The sequence below is a fragment of the Malus sylvestris genome, chromosome 13, assembly GCF_916048215.2.
Source record: "Malus sylvestris chromosome 13, drMalSylv7.2, whole genome shotgun sequence".
Taxonomy (NCBI): Eukaryota; Viridiplantae; Streptophyta; class Magnoliopsida; order Rosales; family Rosaceae; genus Malus; species Malus sylvestris.
This window is the reverse complement of record NC_062272.1, coordinates 28555855-28572429: the sequence shown is the minus strand read 5'-3', so window position 1 is coordinate 28572429 and position 16575 is coordinate 28555855. Positions and strand designations below refer to the sequence as shown.

The window sequence follows — 16575 nt, the reverse complement described above, 5'->3', positions numbered from 1 at the left end:
GTTTGGATCAGGATTAGGGTTTAGGTTTAGGTTAAATAAGGTTAGGACCTATTGGGTTTTGGTTTTTGGATAGGTTTAGGAATAAAAAGGGTGGTGGTTTGGGCTTGAGCCTAAACCTACACAACACAACACAACACACACACACGCCAGCACCCATATACACATGCATGCACAGCACGCATGCACACACGTGCACACACATACATGCACACACCTACACACACATACACATGCACATGCTTACACACACAACACACATCACACACACACGCACGGACACACACCCATACACATTACACACATGTGCACGGCCCAACACTACACACACACTCACTCACACGTACAGCCCAACACACACACACACATTCACACACACGCACAACCAAACACACACACACGGCCCACACATATTCACTAAGCCCAAAACAAGGTACAGCCTGCAGGCCAACTAACCAAAAGGGAATAGGGCTGGTTCAAGTACGGGCTAAGGCCTGTGGGTGTTGGAAACAACCTGAAAGTCCTTGGGTGTACTGGAGAAGAACGTCGGAGCTTTCCTAGCTCCGGCCGACTGTAAACAACAACCTTGAACTCCGATCTAGGTACCAAACAAAAGCACAAGGTGAGAGGAAAAGTTTACTACCTTTGGTTCACCGTGAAACGGCCAGTAGTGGTCGGAAAATCCCTCGACACCCACGGCTCGCCGGAGACGGGTTTCGTTTTCCCCCGAGTCAATCTTGTGTTAAACCTTGTCAAGAACAAGTATAAAATTAAAAAAAAATCTTATCCCAGCATTCAATCTAAGACAGAAAGAGAAAATCCTAAGGCTTACATAGCCGGGAATACGAGCAAATGTCGCCGGAAGGTTTTTCGAGGCTTCTCCGCACCTCGCAACGACAAGAGAGAGAGGCGGCAGGATGATGATGATGATGATGACACCGTTGACGTCGAGGAGGGTGGTGTGATGCTCTCGGGTGTGGGTCGAGGGATAAGAGATCAGGGAGTGAGGAAGGGAGAGATGAGAGTGAGTGCAGAGAGGGAGATAACTCCGAGAGAGAGAAAGAAGAGAAGTGAGATGTCGGGGGAACAGAGAGAGAGAAGGTTTGTTAGGATGCTGCCATGTGGCAGGTTGAGGGAGTTTAGGAATCTAGATAAAGGGTCCAGATTTAGTCAAGCTAGGGGATCAAAATGAAGTTTTCATTAAAACTTTGGGAAATTATAAAATTAAATATAAATTCGGGGCTGGGGTTTAACATTCTCGGTCAGTCAGCTTCGAGCTAATATAGGCCTTTGTTATGGATTGTCGAGGTCGAGGCTGATATAGACGGCGTCTTCGTCTACCTTGGACACCGGGGTGATGTCGTTCTGGGGGTCAAGATCAAAGTCGAATTCTTTGCAGTTGGCATGTTGACCCCTGTTGTGATTACTATGCTGACTCGTTCATGCGTGTATAGAGTTTCGTTCGTCTTTTCTTATCATGTTCATACTTTCAATGGCCAGCTGTGTACCACCAACTGGTCTCCTCTTATTTCTATTACTATCACCGGATAGCAGAGTAATTGGTGGCAATTGGAAGGCACGGCCTTCATCTTGTGTAACCAATTTCGTCTAAGGATGGCATTATGAGTAGGGCAATCTTTCACGTGGAAGGTTACCAAGTGGTTGCAGGGTTGGGCCTGGATGGCCAACTTTATGATTCCTAAAGACCACACTGGTGCCTAGTTGAAGTTGTGAAGGGTTTTTCTACGGTGTTCTTCTTGAGAAGGGTCATCGGGGTGACTCTTCAAACATTAGATCAATCATTTCTGTCCTTTGAATCACTAACTTCTCAAAGCGAGAAACTGCATCTTGGAGATCTTTGATGCATGACTCTATATCTTCGAGCCAGGGGGCTCTTTGGCTAGTGGATTGTGTCGAACAACCTATAGGGATAGACAAATATCCATGACATCTTCTCATATCTTCTCGATGGTAGTTATGCCATTGTGCCCTCGGTGGGCTTCTTCTGGAAGGATGGTTGGGCTTTTGTCCTTGACTGAACTTTCTGAGCAATATAGGTTCTCTCTCAATGAAAGCACCAATTGTTGGAACCAAATATGCACACATCTATAAGCGGTGGTTAAACACAAATTCAAGTAAACCTAAGCAACCTGTAAAACAGTAAAATAACCGTAAGCAAACTTTAGGGCCAGGGAGGGTGTGCCAACCAAACACTCTCCGACGGTCAAGTTAGTGAATAATTTTAGCCTTAAGTAGTGGGCAATAGAATTCAAGTGTATTCATTGCGTTACCGTAGCTGAAATCTATATGGGTGTATTTCTATCGTGGGAGATAAACCTTTTTAGGATAGAATGCTCCTTATAAGCCAAGAGAATCTTAGATGATATCTAGTAAGTAGATATTACATCTTCTTAAGAGTTTTAATTAGTTGCAGCACACGCCTATCCCTAGTTTGCTGGGACTCCAAGACTTATATGATCTGATTGTGTCCATATCTGGATAAGTTTGCGTGTTTTGTGGAATAAGCATGGTCATCCAGCAAAGGAGTCGTTAGGACTCCACCTAGTGCCCTGGAGTAGAGTGGTGGTGGTACCATGCAATTGATTGAAGAACCTTCATAGTTTTAATTTTGATCACAGAACTTCAGATCTGATATTTTTATATAATGAGGATCAAGAAACATCAGGTCCGATTTTTTACATAATGAGGAACAAGAAACTTTAGGTCTGATCTTTTTACATGGTGGGGGTCAAGAAACATTAGGTTCTAATTTGATCAAGGAACGTCAGATCTGATCTTTTAGGACTAATCTTTTTATATGATGAGGATTAATGAACTTCAGGTTCTAATTTGATCATAACAGTGAGGGACTTGAACATATGTACTCCACACAAGCTGATTATGTAGACTGCAGTGGTATGAGAAGAAGGTTCGATGGGAATTCGGATGAGAGACATGAACCCGAATGTAATACTGGAATGGATACAGAAAACTCGCTGCATCTAGACCCAGAAGGTGCGTGTAATAAGCAAACCACTTGTTAGGAACGAATACCTTGCAGCTGGCAGGAGTGAGGGTGTGCGAGTTGTTGAAGGAGCTTAGTTATACAATGAGGTCAGGAACATAAAATGGACTTGCCCATACTTAAGTCATCAAACTGATTGAAGAAGACCACGCAGCAATCAAATCTTGGAAATTTGAGCTTTAACTAAATGACTGAAGCTACATAGGTGCTTGCATGACTCCTGTCTGTCCACAATAGCATAATCTCTGTAGCTGCATGAGGAGACCAACGAAATGTATAGAAATTATGTGCAAGTAATGTCCCATAGAGTGAAGTTCTGCCAACAATGTTTATCTCAAAAGTACCTGAATGAACGAACGAATGAACCAACCAACCAACCAACCATCAAGTAAATTATTATTTGGACAGTACCAAGTAAATTTTACACAATAGCTCAGGGAGACTAGAATATGTAATATGAAAACAAAACGCTGGTTATACCGAATGACTGCTCATCCCCCACCCCACAGACAAATCCACACCCACTCATAGTTTTCCGGATCAGACTAATGTTGTGATGATCAAAGATAGAATGAGATGCAGAATCAGGATGTTAAGAATGTAATCAAATGTAATCACAACTTATAATTAAACACAAACATTTCAGATTCAAGACATAGGTGTCATACCATTTTTCACTGGCTCATCTAATGACCCACAAACAATTTAGTATCAGTTGCAAAAATACACGACTCCACATCTACTTTCTATTTTCCTGATTGGAAGCAAGATTCACCAGGCGGCCAAAATATCACTACTTGTATCGTCATTTACCAGTATCATTTTCCCAAACATTGTCCCAACCACCACCAGGAGCAGGTCTCGGACCCTCAATGAAGTTCTGGTTTCCTCCGCAGGGTCCATGGGGTCCGTTAAACCCATTCAGACCTGGAGGACGAACCTTGAGTTTTGTTTTAACTACCAGTATACTCAATACAAATCTAGCTAGCTCTCCGTACAATAATCCGGAACAATCAAAGAGCTGCATCAAAGTATTGTCACAGTTAAATAATGCATAAACGAGCTCGAAGTCTTCAAATAGTCTCAAATCTGTCATTAGTATTCCATTCCACCCAAACGAATTGAGGATATGGAAGACCTAAAACATCAGTCACATATTTAATAAATTATTGGAACCTTTATGTTCTTTTTGCATGCAAGAGAAAATTATAACAATCGTCCTTCAACTTTATCTCAATTGGAGTAATAGTTCCTCAACTAAAAATCCATGACCCTTGGTCCCTTAACTCGTCAAAACGTGCAGCTATGGTCATTTTTGTCAACTCCGTTACAACTTCGGTCAAAATGAGTCACGTGCCACGTACGTCAGGCTGAATCAAGGGTCAAATATGAAAAACTAAATAAGAAAATTGTAGAAATGGTTCTTCAAGTTTAACCCAATTGGAGAAATGGTTCCTCAACTTTAAACCAATTGGAGCAATTGTCCCTCAACTCTAATCCAATTGTAGCAATGATTCTTTCAACATGACTTGTTTTGACGGAAGTTCTGACAGAGTTGACAAAAAGGACCATAGTTGTACGTTTTGAGAAAGGACCAATGGCCATAAATTTTTAGTTGAGGGACCATTGCTCCAATTGGGGTAAAATTGAGCGACCTTTTCTCCAATTTCCTCTTGCATGCAAATACAGCAACTTATAAACTGGACTTCTTACAGTTGCATTTTAATATCATGTACTATAGGAAGATGGCAAGATGTTGTAAACCAACACAGTACAGTTCAGGTAGTGAAATTTGTGCAGGTGTTGTGGGCAATTGAAAATGATGGAATTCCCTAAATAATACAATGACAGATGAAAAACCTGAAGAAGTGCAGACATGAACACATGGAATGCTTGGTCTATGAGAATTGCAATTCGACCAAAAAAGTTAACCACACCTTGCATCTGCACAAGAGAATTTAGAATAAGCCATCACATGAAAGTCATCAAAATTCTGAAAAACTCTAATTAATTTTTTTTTGTTGATAATATTATAAACTCCGCCTATGTAAGTTTATCTTACATTGCCGGTCCCAAGCCCGGATAAAGGAGGAGGGGGAGGGCGTCAGGTAGTCGACAGCCGGCACTCCACAGTTACGTCGAATCCTTATGACAATGAATCCAGAACGAAATCGCGCTAAAGCTAGGACGTCACCCGTAAGTGGCGCGCTGTGTGGCCCGAGCACAGTGATAAGTGAGCAAGGGTCGCTGTATCTCCATCGGCACCCGGATGCAGTGTTAAATGAGCAAGGGGGCCATAGAAACTTCTTTTCGAACGACTCCACTCAAAGTTGTTTGGGAGCATATGCTCCTATCAACTTTACACAGGACACATAAAAGAAGTACTTTGATCCTATTAGACGGGGAATGGTGAAGAAGCTAGGACAGAAGGGTAGAGGTCAAGAGAGTAGAATGCGTTTAGGAACGTGGAATATAGGAACCTTAACGGGAAAATCTATGGAAGTAGTGGAAGTTATGGTGAGGAGAAGGATAAATATTATGTGCCTACAAGAAACTAAGTGGGTTGGTCTTAAGGCAAAGGATCTAGAAAACTCAGGGTTTAAGCTTTGGTATTCGGGCACAAATAGAACGAGAAACGGTGTTGGCATCATTGTGGACAAGACCTTGACACAAGATGTTGTAGATGTCAAGAGGGTAGGAGATAGAATCATGGCAATCAAGATTGTAATAGGACAAGAACTCATCAATGTGATTAGTGCGTACGCACCTCAAGTAGGGTTGGATACGAGTTCGAAGGAGAAATTTTGGGAAGACCTTGGAGACTTGGTGCAAGGAATTGCTCAGACGGAGAAGTTATTTATAGGAGGAGATTTAAATGGACACGTGGGCAGGGAGACAGGCAACTATGGAGGTTTTCATGGTGGCCATGGTTTTGGGGAGAGAAATGAGGATGGGGAAGCTATCTTGGATTTTGCAATGGCATATGATCTCTTCTTAGCCAACACCTTCTTTAAGAAGAGAGAAGAACATGTGATCACCTACAAGAGTGGGTCGTCAAAAACACATATAGATTTTCTTCTAATGAGGAAAGGGGATCGTATAACTTGTAAGGATTGCAAAGTTATACCGGGGGAGAGCTTGGCTAATCAACATCGCTTGTTGGTGATGGATGTACATATCAAAAGAGTGAGAAAAAAGAACAAGACTTGGAAGTGCACAAAGACTAGATGGTGGAATCTAAAAGGAGAAAAACAAGTCATTTTCAAAGAGCAAGTAATCACCCAGTGTGTGTGGGATAGAGAGGGGGAAGCTAGCCAAATGTGGGATTCCATGGCTAGCTGTATCCGAAAAGTAGCAAAAGAGGTATTAGGAGAGTCCAAGGGCTTTGCTCCACACCAAAAGGAATCTTGGTGGTGGAATGAGGAGGTACAAACAAAGGTGAAGGCTAAGAAGGAATGTTGTAAAGCCTTATACAAGGATAGGACCGATGAAAATGGTGAAAGGTATAGAAGAGTGAAGCAAGAGGCGAAGAAAGCTGTGAGAGAAGCTAAGTTAGCGGCTTATGACGATATGTATAAGCGATTAGATACCAAAGAAGGAGAGTTGGATATCTATAAACTAGCTAGAGCAAGGGAAAAGAAGACAAGGGACCTAAACCAAGTGAGGTGCATCAAGGATGAGGATGGAAAGGTTCTTGCTATAGAGAACGCGGTCAAAGACAGATGGAGAGGTTAGTTTCATAATCTTTTCAATGAAGGACATGAAAGGAGTACTCCTTTAGGGGAGTTGAGTAACTCAGAAGAGTGTAGAAACTACTCATTTTATCGTCGAATCGGGAAGGAAGAAGTGGTTGTAGCTTTGAAGAAGATGAAGCATAGAAAAGCAGTGGGCCCAGACGATATATCGATTGAAGTGTGGAAAGCCTTGGGAGAGACAGGTATAGCATGGCTCACTGACCTTTTCAATAGGATTTTGAAAACGAAGAAGATGCCAAACGAGTGGCGAAAGAGCACCTTGGTGCCTATTTACAAGAATAAGGGCGACGTCCAAAATTGCATGAACTATAGGGGTATTAAGCTAATGAGTCATACAATGAAGCTCTGGAAGAGAGTCATTGAGCATAGATTGAGGCAAGAGACACGGGTTTCGGACAACCAATTCGGGTTCATGCCAGGGCGCTCAACCATGGAGGCAATCTATCTCTTACGAAGATTGATGGAAAGATATAGAGATGGGAAAAAGGATTTACACATGGTCTTTATAGATTTGGAAAAAGTGTATGATAGGGTCCCAAGAGACATTCTTTGGAGGATTTTAGAGAAGAAAGGAGTACGAGTAGCATATATCCAAGCTATAAAGGATATGTATGAAGGAGCAAAGACTGCCGTAAGAACTCATGAAGGACAAACCGAAAGTTTCCCCATAACTGTAGGATTACATCAAGGCTCATCCTTAAGTCCTTACCTTTTTGCGTTGGTAATGGATGAGTTAACATGACATATTCAAGATGATATTCTTTGGTGTATGCTTTTCGCAGACGATATAGTGTTGATAGATGAAACTCAGGAAGGGGTAAATGCGAAGCTTAACCTTTGGAGAGAAGTGTTGGAATCTAAAGGTCTTCGCCTAAGCCAATCAAAGATAGAATATATGGAGTGCAAGTTCAGTGCAAATGGAGGCCAAAATGAGTTAGGGGTGAGGATCGGAGATCAGGAAATACCAAAGAGCGACCGTTTTCGCTACCTAGGATCTATCTTGCAAAAGAACGAAGAATTAGATGGAGATCTCAACCATAGAATACAAGCTGGATGGATGAAGTGGAAGAGTGCATCCGGCGTGTTGTGTGATCGTCGTATGCCACTGAAGCTTAAGGGAAAATTTTATAGGACGGTAATAAGGCCGGCGATGCTGTATGGCACAGAATGTTGGGCGGTGAAGCACCAACACGTACACAAAATTGGTGTAGCAGAGATGAGGATACTTCGTTGGATGTGTGGGCACACAAGAAAGGATATGATCAGGAATGAGGATATCCAAGGTAAAGTAGGAGTAGCCGAAATTGAAGGAAAACTGAGAGAAAATCGGTTACGGTGGTTTGGACATGTGCAAAGAAGGCCTACTGACGCTCCGGTTAGAAGAGGCGACTACGGGACAGAGGTTCAGGGCCGAAGGGGTAGAGGAAGACCTAGGAAAACTTTGGAAGAGACTCTAAGAAAAGACTTAGAGTACTTGGATCTAACGGAGGACATGACACAGGATCGAGCACAATGGCGTTCTAAGATTCATATAGCCGACCCGACTCAGTGACTTGGATTTTTCAAGTCTCCAATCGAGAAGTTTTCCCCACTCGGGAAATTAAGGGAACACTACCTCAACCTACATGCTTCATTCACAAAGCTTCAACATACAAGCTTCAACAAAAGAAAAATTCAAAGAACTTAGTGAATAAGGCTTTGGTGTATTTAACACAATACGTTGAAATGAAACAAAGCTTATTTATTGATATCTCTAAGAAGTTACAAATATGTACATATACACGAGTCAAAATAAACAAACAAGAGGGAGCCTTCATAAAGGTTGCTTAGGAGAAGTCTCCGCAGTCCGCAGAGCCCCAGAAAGAGAAGGCACCTGAGGGGGATCATTCGGAGCCTCAGTACTGGACAGCACCCTAGAAGGAGGAGGCATCAGAGGTTGATCATTTGGAGCTTCATTACACGGTACAACCCCAGAAGACGAAGGCAATAAATGCCTTTGGAACAAACCCACAAACCTCTGATGATCATGTAAAATCTGACCATCAGATTCCTTCATCTGGTCAAGCTTCCTCTTCATGTTTGTAGCATAGTCATGAGCGAGCCGGTGCAACTGTTTATTCTCATGCTTGAGCCCTTTAATCTCCTGTTTGAGACTCATCATTTCAGCCGCCAATGATTCAACTTGGCGGGTTCGAGCAAATAGACGTTGGGCCATATTAGACACAGAACCTGCACACTGAACACTGAGAGCCAGAGAATCCTTAACAGCCAACTCATCAGACCGTTTGGAAAGTAGTTTGTTATATTTGGGAGTGAGAAGGTTCCTGGCCACCACCGCAGCGGTCATATCATTCTTCATCACGGAATCCCCAACGGTAAGAGGACCAGTAGGGGATAAGAAGGATGGGCGCCATATGTTGTCTGGAGAAGGCGTGGCTGCCTCTTCAACAAGGTTCAAGTCAAAACGACGGTCGGAGGGGCCATACATTTTCAAAGGTGTTGAAGAGAAAAGAGGTCAGACAAATCAAGATCTTAGAAATGCAAGAAGGGAGCTTCTACTGGTGGAGATTCAAGTGTGCTTTGGAACTTAATACCAGCCTCTATAAAAATCCACACTCGATGGAGCTTCAGAAATCGAAGAGGCGCCTGCTCAGAAATCGAAAAGACGTTTGCTTTCTGAAAAGCTGGGCTTCTCAGAGACCACGAGGGCCGATCTCAGGAATCGAAGAGGCGTTTGCTTTCTCAAAAGCTGGGCTGCTCAAAGACCACGAAGGTCGATCACAGAAATCGAAGAGGCGCTTGCTTTCTCAAAAGCTGGGCTGCTCAGAGACCACGAGGGCCGATCTCAGAAATCGAAGAGACACCTGCTTTTTCAGCCTTGTCAGCACCTGTCACATGCACACTCAACTTTGCGGAAATTATGGGCATTCTGTCGAAGATTTCTAGTGAAGTAGAAAGCACGTGAATGTTACTGTTCAATCATTCACTTTCCACATGCAACATCAGCTCACGGGTACCACAGATAACTTAGCCAAAAATCTCTAACAAAGTTTAGACACGTGAAGCTTGCAGCTCCCATTACATCGCTATGACCAAGAAGGGTAAAAGAATAGCAAAGAAACAACATTAACAAAGTTTAGACACATAAATTTTGAAGGTCTAGCTACCATATTATTACCCACAAGGGTAAAGGAACAGGACCATTGCTGGATAATTGGAAAGTCCCTGTGGGTCAACCTCTGTGCTCCGTGGCAAGGTAGACTAGCAAACAGGCCTAACCTTTACTCACATTCGAGAAAACACTCCCAACAAGATTGCTTGCTTCAAGATCGAAGAGGCACCGTCCTCCAAATCTCGAGAGCCAGACTCCCAACATGATTACTTTCTCAAAAAGCGATGAGACACCGCTCTCCGAATCTCGAGAGCCAGACTCCTAGCAGGATTGCTTTCTCAAAAATCGAAGAGGCACCGTTCTCCGAATCTCGAGAGACAGATCCCCGACAGGATTGCTTGTTCGAAAACCGAAGAGACACCGCTTTCTCAACTTCAAGAGCCCCTTAGATAAAGCTTGTCTGTAAGATCTCCTTGGATAAAGCTTGTCTGTAATCTTCACACGTAACATCAGCTTTCCAGATACCACAGACCACTTTTTTAAAGTGCTCTGACAGAGTTAAAACACGTGAAGCTGGCAGCTCCCACTACCGTACTATGACCAAGCAGGGTAAAAGAATAGTATTACTCCTTGTTAGGGAGACTCCTATATATGTCGATCTCCATTCTCAACGGACAGGCAGACCTGCAAAAATGCTCAACCCTTCCTCATATCTGAGAGGGCACTCCCAACGAAGCCTCTCGAAATACTCAGCTTTCTTTCCCCCCGAGAATACCTCTGCAAACAAGCTACACTAGAGCAAGAATATCTCATATCATCAGGGTTAAAAGTAAAAGTATCCCATATCATGCTTTTTTCCTGTCTTTTCCTTTGGCCTTGTTCTTACCTGCAAGACAATGAGAAAGAGAGCAATCAATCAGCACTTGGAATCAAGCTTCTAGTCCGGAACTGATTGCCTGGAACCCCATTGCTCTCGAGTACTCATCTTCAACATCTTATGCTTCCCGAGAAGATACCACATCTTCCTGAGGAACAAATAGGGCAAGTGAGAAGGATACAAGGAAGCATGTGGAGATAAGCGCAACAGAACACGTGCCGATACATCCACTACTTTGTCAACAGCAAAAGTATCCCATATCAGCAGGGTCGAATGTACTCTAGATTTGATGGACTTGTTTTGACCCTCAAATTCTTCAGTCGGCCTTATACTCTGGCGGAAACAAGAAAACCCTCCAGCCCAGTTCAAGAATAAGCCTGTGGAAAGTTACTTCTTCAAAAGCAAAAGTATCTCATATCACCTTTTCTCCTTTTCTCCTTTTTATCCTTCATGCTACCTGCAAGATAAGGAGAAGGATAACAATCAGCCAGAACTCGAAATCAAACTTCTAATCTGGGACTGATTGCTTGGAGCTCTGATTGCTTACCTTGTCTGTCACCTCTTTCAGCAGATCCCCTAGCTCGGCGACTTGGGGGACTCCTACTACATGGTTTGTATCGCGCTTGACCAAGCCTGAAACTACAAGTAAGCGTCAAGTGAAATTGATACATTACCTTGTGCATCTCCACCAGTTAAAGATACCACCCCTGGAGGGAGGAAGAGTACTTCCAAAGAAGATGTCACATCTACCTATGAGACAGATAAGGCAAGTGAAGACGATACCACACTTCAGTACTTAAAAGTTTCGTGATTACGAGATCATTCTTCCACAATATTTCCTAATGTCATTTGTACTAAATCATTCACTTGTACTCACTAAAGGAGAGCTTGAACCTATATACTGTGTAAACCCTTCACAATTAATGAGAACTCCTTTACTCCGTGGACGTAGCCAATCTGGGTGAACCACGTACATCTTGTGTTTGCTTCCTGTCTCTATCCATTTACATACTTATCCACACTAATGACCGGAGCAATCTAGCGAAGATCACAAACTTAATATTTAAGATGATATTCTTTGGTGTATGCTTTTCGCAAACGATATAGAGTTGATAGATGAAACTCAGGAAGGGGTAAACGCGAAGCTTAACCCTTGGAGAGAAGTGTTGGAATCTAAAGGTCCTCGCCTAAGCCGATCAAAGACAAAATATATGGAGTGCAAGTTCATTGCAAACGGAGGCCAAAATGAGTTAGGGGTGAGGATCGGAGATCAGGAAATACCAAAGAGCGACCGTTTTCGCTACCTAGGATCTATCTTGCAAAAGAACGGAGAATTTGATGGAGATCTCACCCATAGAATACAAGCTGGATGGATGAAGTGGAAGAGTGCATCCGGCGTGTTGTGTGACCGTCGTAGGCCACTGAAGCTCAAGGGAAAATTTTATAAGACGGCAATAAGGCCGGCAATGCTGTATGGCATAGAATGTTGGGCGGTGAAGCATCAACACGTAGGTGTAGTGGAGATGAGGATGCTTCGTTGGATGTGTGGGCACACGAGAATGGATAAGATTAGGAATGAGGATATCCGAGGTAAAGTAGGAGTAACCGAAATTGAAGGAAAGAGGAGAGAAAATCGGTTACGGTGGTTTGGACATGTGCAAAGAAAGCCTACTGACGCTCCGGTTCGAAGATGTGACCACGGGACAGAGGTTCAGGGCCGAAGGGGTAGAGGAAGACCTAGGAAAACTTTGGAAGAGACCCTAAGAAAAGACTTAGAGTACTTGGATCTAACGGAGGACATGACACAAAACCGAGCGCAACAGCGTTCTAGGATTCATATAGCCGACCCCACTTAGTGGGAAAAAGCTTTGTTGTTGTTGTTGTTGATAATATTATAGAGGGTGTTAAAAGCACATCCTCTTCTTGTTCTATCAATTCCCATCCCAAAAGAGAATTATAAATGCCACATGAGCTGGCTCCACGAATCAAGGTAAACCGAAATACACAATTCTATATTGTTCTCATTTTGTCGCATCTTAGCCAGTTAGAAAGCTTCATAGTTTATTATGCCTAACTAATTTTAAAATGCAATTATGTTTATGCATTTTTCGTCCATCCAATATGAAACTATAAACAAGAAAAACAGCAGATGCTTACCACCCGAAGTACTGAAATCCAAAACCCCGGTGGAGATGGAGGAGGACCATATTGATCATTTGGATCTTGACCTCCATAAGGACCACCCATGCCCATTCCATAACCACCCACCGGGGCTCCTAAACTACTGTTGTACATTCCACCTCCATACATCCCAGAAGATCCATAAAGCCCACCACTTCCATACCCACCCCTATACATACTGTTGTTGCCATACATCTCCCCACCGTATAATCCTCCACTTCCACCATATGAACCGTACATTCAAGACACTCCAGATATTCCGGAACCGTAACCTAAGTTATAGTTCATAGTAGAACCATAGCCTGGGACAGGTAAAATTAATGAACAAACAAAAATTAATGTTATAAAGCCAATAAAGTAATTTGGAAAGCCAAAATAAAAGGACGGAGAAGATCATGTTAACACTAACCTCCATAGTTGGTGTTGCTTCCATAGTTTTGCTCCCAAAGCCTTGAGGGAAAGGGAACCGGCCTAGCAAGAGCATTTCTATTAACAGCGGTATTTCTATCAGAACTTGGAACTATTTCTCCAGGTTTAGCAGTTCCTGAAGCCTCAACCACATCACTTGTGCTTCCAGTTGATGGAGGTTTGAAAGGTGTAGGACCAGATGATGAACTTGCTCTCTCCCACGGTTTTGGGGGAGGACCGTTAGCTGCAATATTGGACACAATGTAACTCAATTTCCAAATCAAAAACATAACCAACACATGAGCTTAACCACAATCTACCAAGTTAGTAAAAGTTTAAGTTACACAAACAAAGTTCTTATAAAAGCCAAAACATTTAATAACAAAATAAAAGAAATCATCCTAGTTTTCATAAAAATCTTGCTATCTCATAAATTTAAATCACAACTGATTGCGGATGAATAGGGGTATGTTCCATGAACAAATATATTGAAATTTTAGACCACACTTGGTACAAAGAAGTGAGTGTAAGCATTATATTTAATGCTGTGGTTATATGCAGCAAGGGGACACAATGAGTCAAGGGGTTACACCAAACGTGAAAGGCAGTCCACGAGTTCTGAATACTCAGTGAAGAAAACCTTTAATGATAGCTCTAGTGAGAATATTAGCCATGCACAAGCAAAGCTACATAATTTTATGCTCAGATATAATCTGGTACTCCATTTACTCGACCATGCTATCAATCATTTCAATAGCTAGATCATCATTCACTAACACCAAAATTCCAGTAATCAATCATCATTTTGTTAATACAATCACTGCGTCGGAGAATCACCTCACTACCACAATTAAAACCCTTAACACTAACCCAACGAGCACAGCAGCGGAGTAATTCAGTCAAGTGTTTGTGAATCTTTACGCAGGGCAATAAAAATGAACAAATAAAAAAAATCCCAAACTAGAACTCCTTCCATCTTCTTCACAATTTTTCTCGGGAAACAAAACATATCCTAACCTCAAAAACAATTCCCAAACCCAGAAACTTACAATCCCTGATTAACAATCAAAAACCCCTAATCAACAACCAAAAATCCCCAAAACTCCAATATCTCAAACAATCAACCAAAACTCCCAAAACCCTCCTTACCAACCTAACAATCATACAACAATGCAGAAGAAAAAACGAATTTCTGCCTACCCAGAAATTAAAGCGTGAAATTGAATAGGAATAACGAGAAATTAAACCGATTAGCTGCAAAATTAATGAAAAATTGGGGATTGCAACCTGAGGGCTGGGGGTTCGGCTCCATCGGAAATGCAGAAACACGTCAGGCGATAGAAGAAGAGGAGATTGTTCCACTTTTCACTTTCGTTTTCTCTCACTATTTTTATTATTATTTTCTTTTATTTTGTATTTATTTTTCGTATATTTGGTTGTTGTTATGAACTTCGGATTTAGTGATTGGCTTAATAACTATTAGGGGTTTAATATTGGATTCTTAGGCTTATTCCTGATAGTTAGTGAAGTCTGTTTGAAATGCTAGTTGGCACTAAAGGAGTAAAAGTCTATAAAATGAGCTGAGCTCCCTCTCATATGTGGGAGAGTGCTTGGTTCATGAGACCAAGTGCTTGGCTCCAAAAAGCAATAGGTTTTCCCCTTTGTTGCAACACTGTCCCCTATGCCATTCCCGGATGCGTCACATTCAATGACAAAGGGTACTGAAAAATCAGGCAATGCAAGGATTTGAGGAGAAACCATAGCTTGTTTGAGTGTAAGAAAAGCATCCTGAGCACTAGAATTCCAATGAAATCCATCCTTTTTGGTCAACTCATAAAGGGGTTGACAAATTTTGCAATAACCGGGAATGAACTTCCGACATTAACCCGTGAGGCTTAAGAAACCCCTCAACCCTTTTACATTCGCAGGTATAAGCCAGTCAACAATTGCTTGAAGCTTGGAGGGATCAATGGCTACACCCACATGTCCCAAATATTCAACTTTGGACTGGCCAAAAGAGCATTTTTGCTTCTTCACAAAAAGCTTATGATGTGTGAGTACCTAGAATGTTGTTTTTAAATGTGAGATGTGATCCTCCCAAGACTTGCTCTAGATGAGAATATCATCAAAGAACACAAGTATAAATTTCCTTAAGTAAGGTCGAAAGACATCATTCATTAGATTCTGAAATGTGGCAAGAGTATTTGTGAGTCCAAAAGGCATCATTAGGAACTCTTAGTGTCCTTCATAGGTACGGAAAGCAGTTTTCTCGATATCTTTTTCACACATCCTAATTTGGTGGTAACTAGATCGTAAATCAAGCTTAGTAAAGAACCGAGCCCCATACAACTTATCAAGCAAGTCATCTATCAAAGGAATAGGATATTTATTTTTTATGGTAACAGAGTTTAACTCTTTGTAATCCATACAAAGCCTCTAAGCTCATTCCTTCTTCAAGACAAGCAATATTCAAGAAAAAAGGTTATGAGTTGGATGGATAAAACCTGCTTGTAACAACTCAGCCACTGCTTTTTCTATTTCAGACTTTTGGAGAGGCCCATAATGGTAGGGTCAGATGTTGGGTGGTTTAGAACCTGGCAAGAAGGGAATGTGATGGTCATGCACTTGTATTGGTGGTAGAGAAGTAGGAACTTCAAATAAAGGCTCATAATCATGCAATAATTGTTGCAAGTCGTGGAGCTGAGAGGGAGTCAACTCAGAAGCCTCCATTGTAGAGCCATCCAAGGAGTAGAGCACAAACCCAAAGTAGAATTCGAAAACTCTTTGTCCACATTGGGCAGAGATATGGCTTGTAAAGTAGGTAGTGGTTGAGTATTACTATGGGAGAATGTATAATAGTGGTCATTCACTGTGAAGTCCATAGTTAAAAGCTAGAAGTCCTAAAGTATAGGGTTGATGGTAGATAACCAATCCACACCTAAAACAGCATCACAGCCACCAAGAGGAAAAGTAAAAAGTGTATGAGCACAGGAATAACCACCCAAAGATATGGGAGCCTTCTTATAACACCCATGACTCTTCACCTTCCTACCATTAGCCACCAGTACTTCAAAATGTTTGGTGCCCTACAATTTCCAACCAACTTGTTTCACCAATCTGGAATCCAAAAAACTATGAGAACTACTAGAATCTAATAAGATTGTCACTGCTTGGCTGCCAATGAATCTCCCCACTTTCATGGTTTCAGGTGTGTGTTTGG

General features: G+C 42.0%; 1 pseudogene; it reads right to left on the bottom strand.

The window, feature by feature from the left end:
- Positions 1 to 3621: 3621 nt before the first annotated feature.
- LOC126597244 (peroxisomal membrane protein 13-like) lies at positions 3622 to 14679 on the bottom strand (annotated as a pseudogene).
- Between the last annotated feature and the right edge of the window lie 1896 nt (positions 14680 to 16575).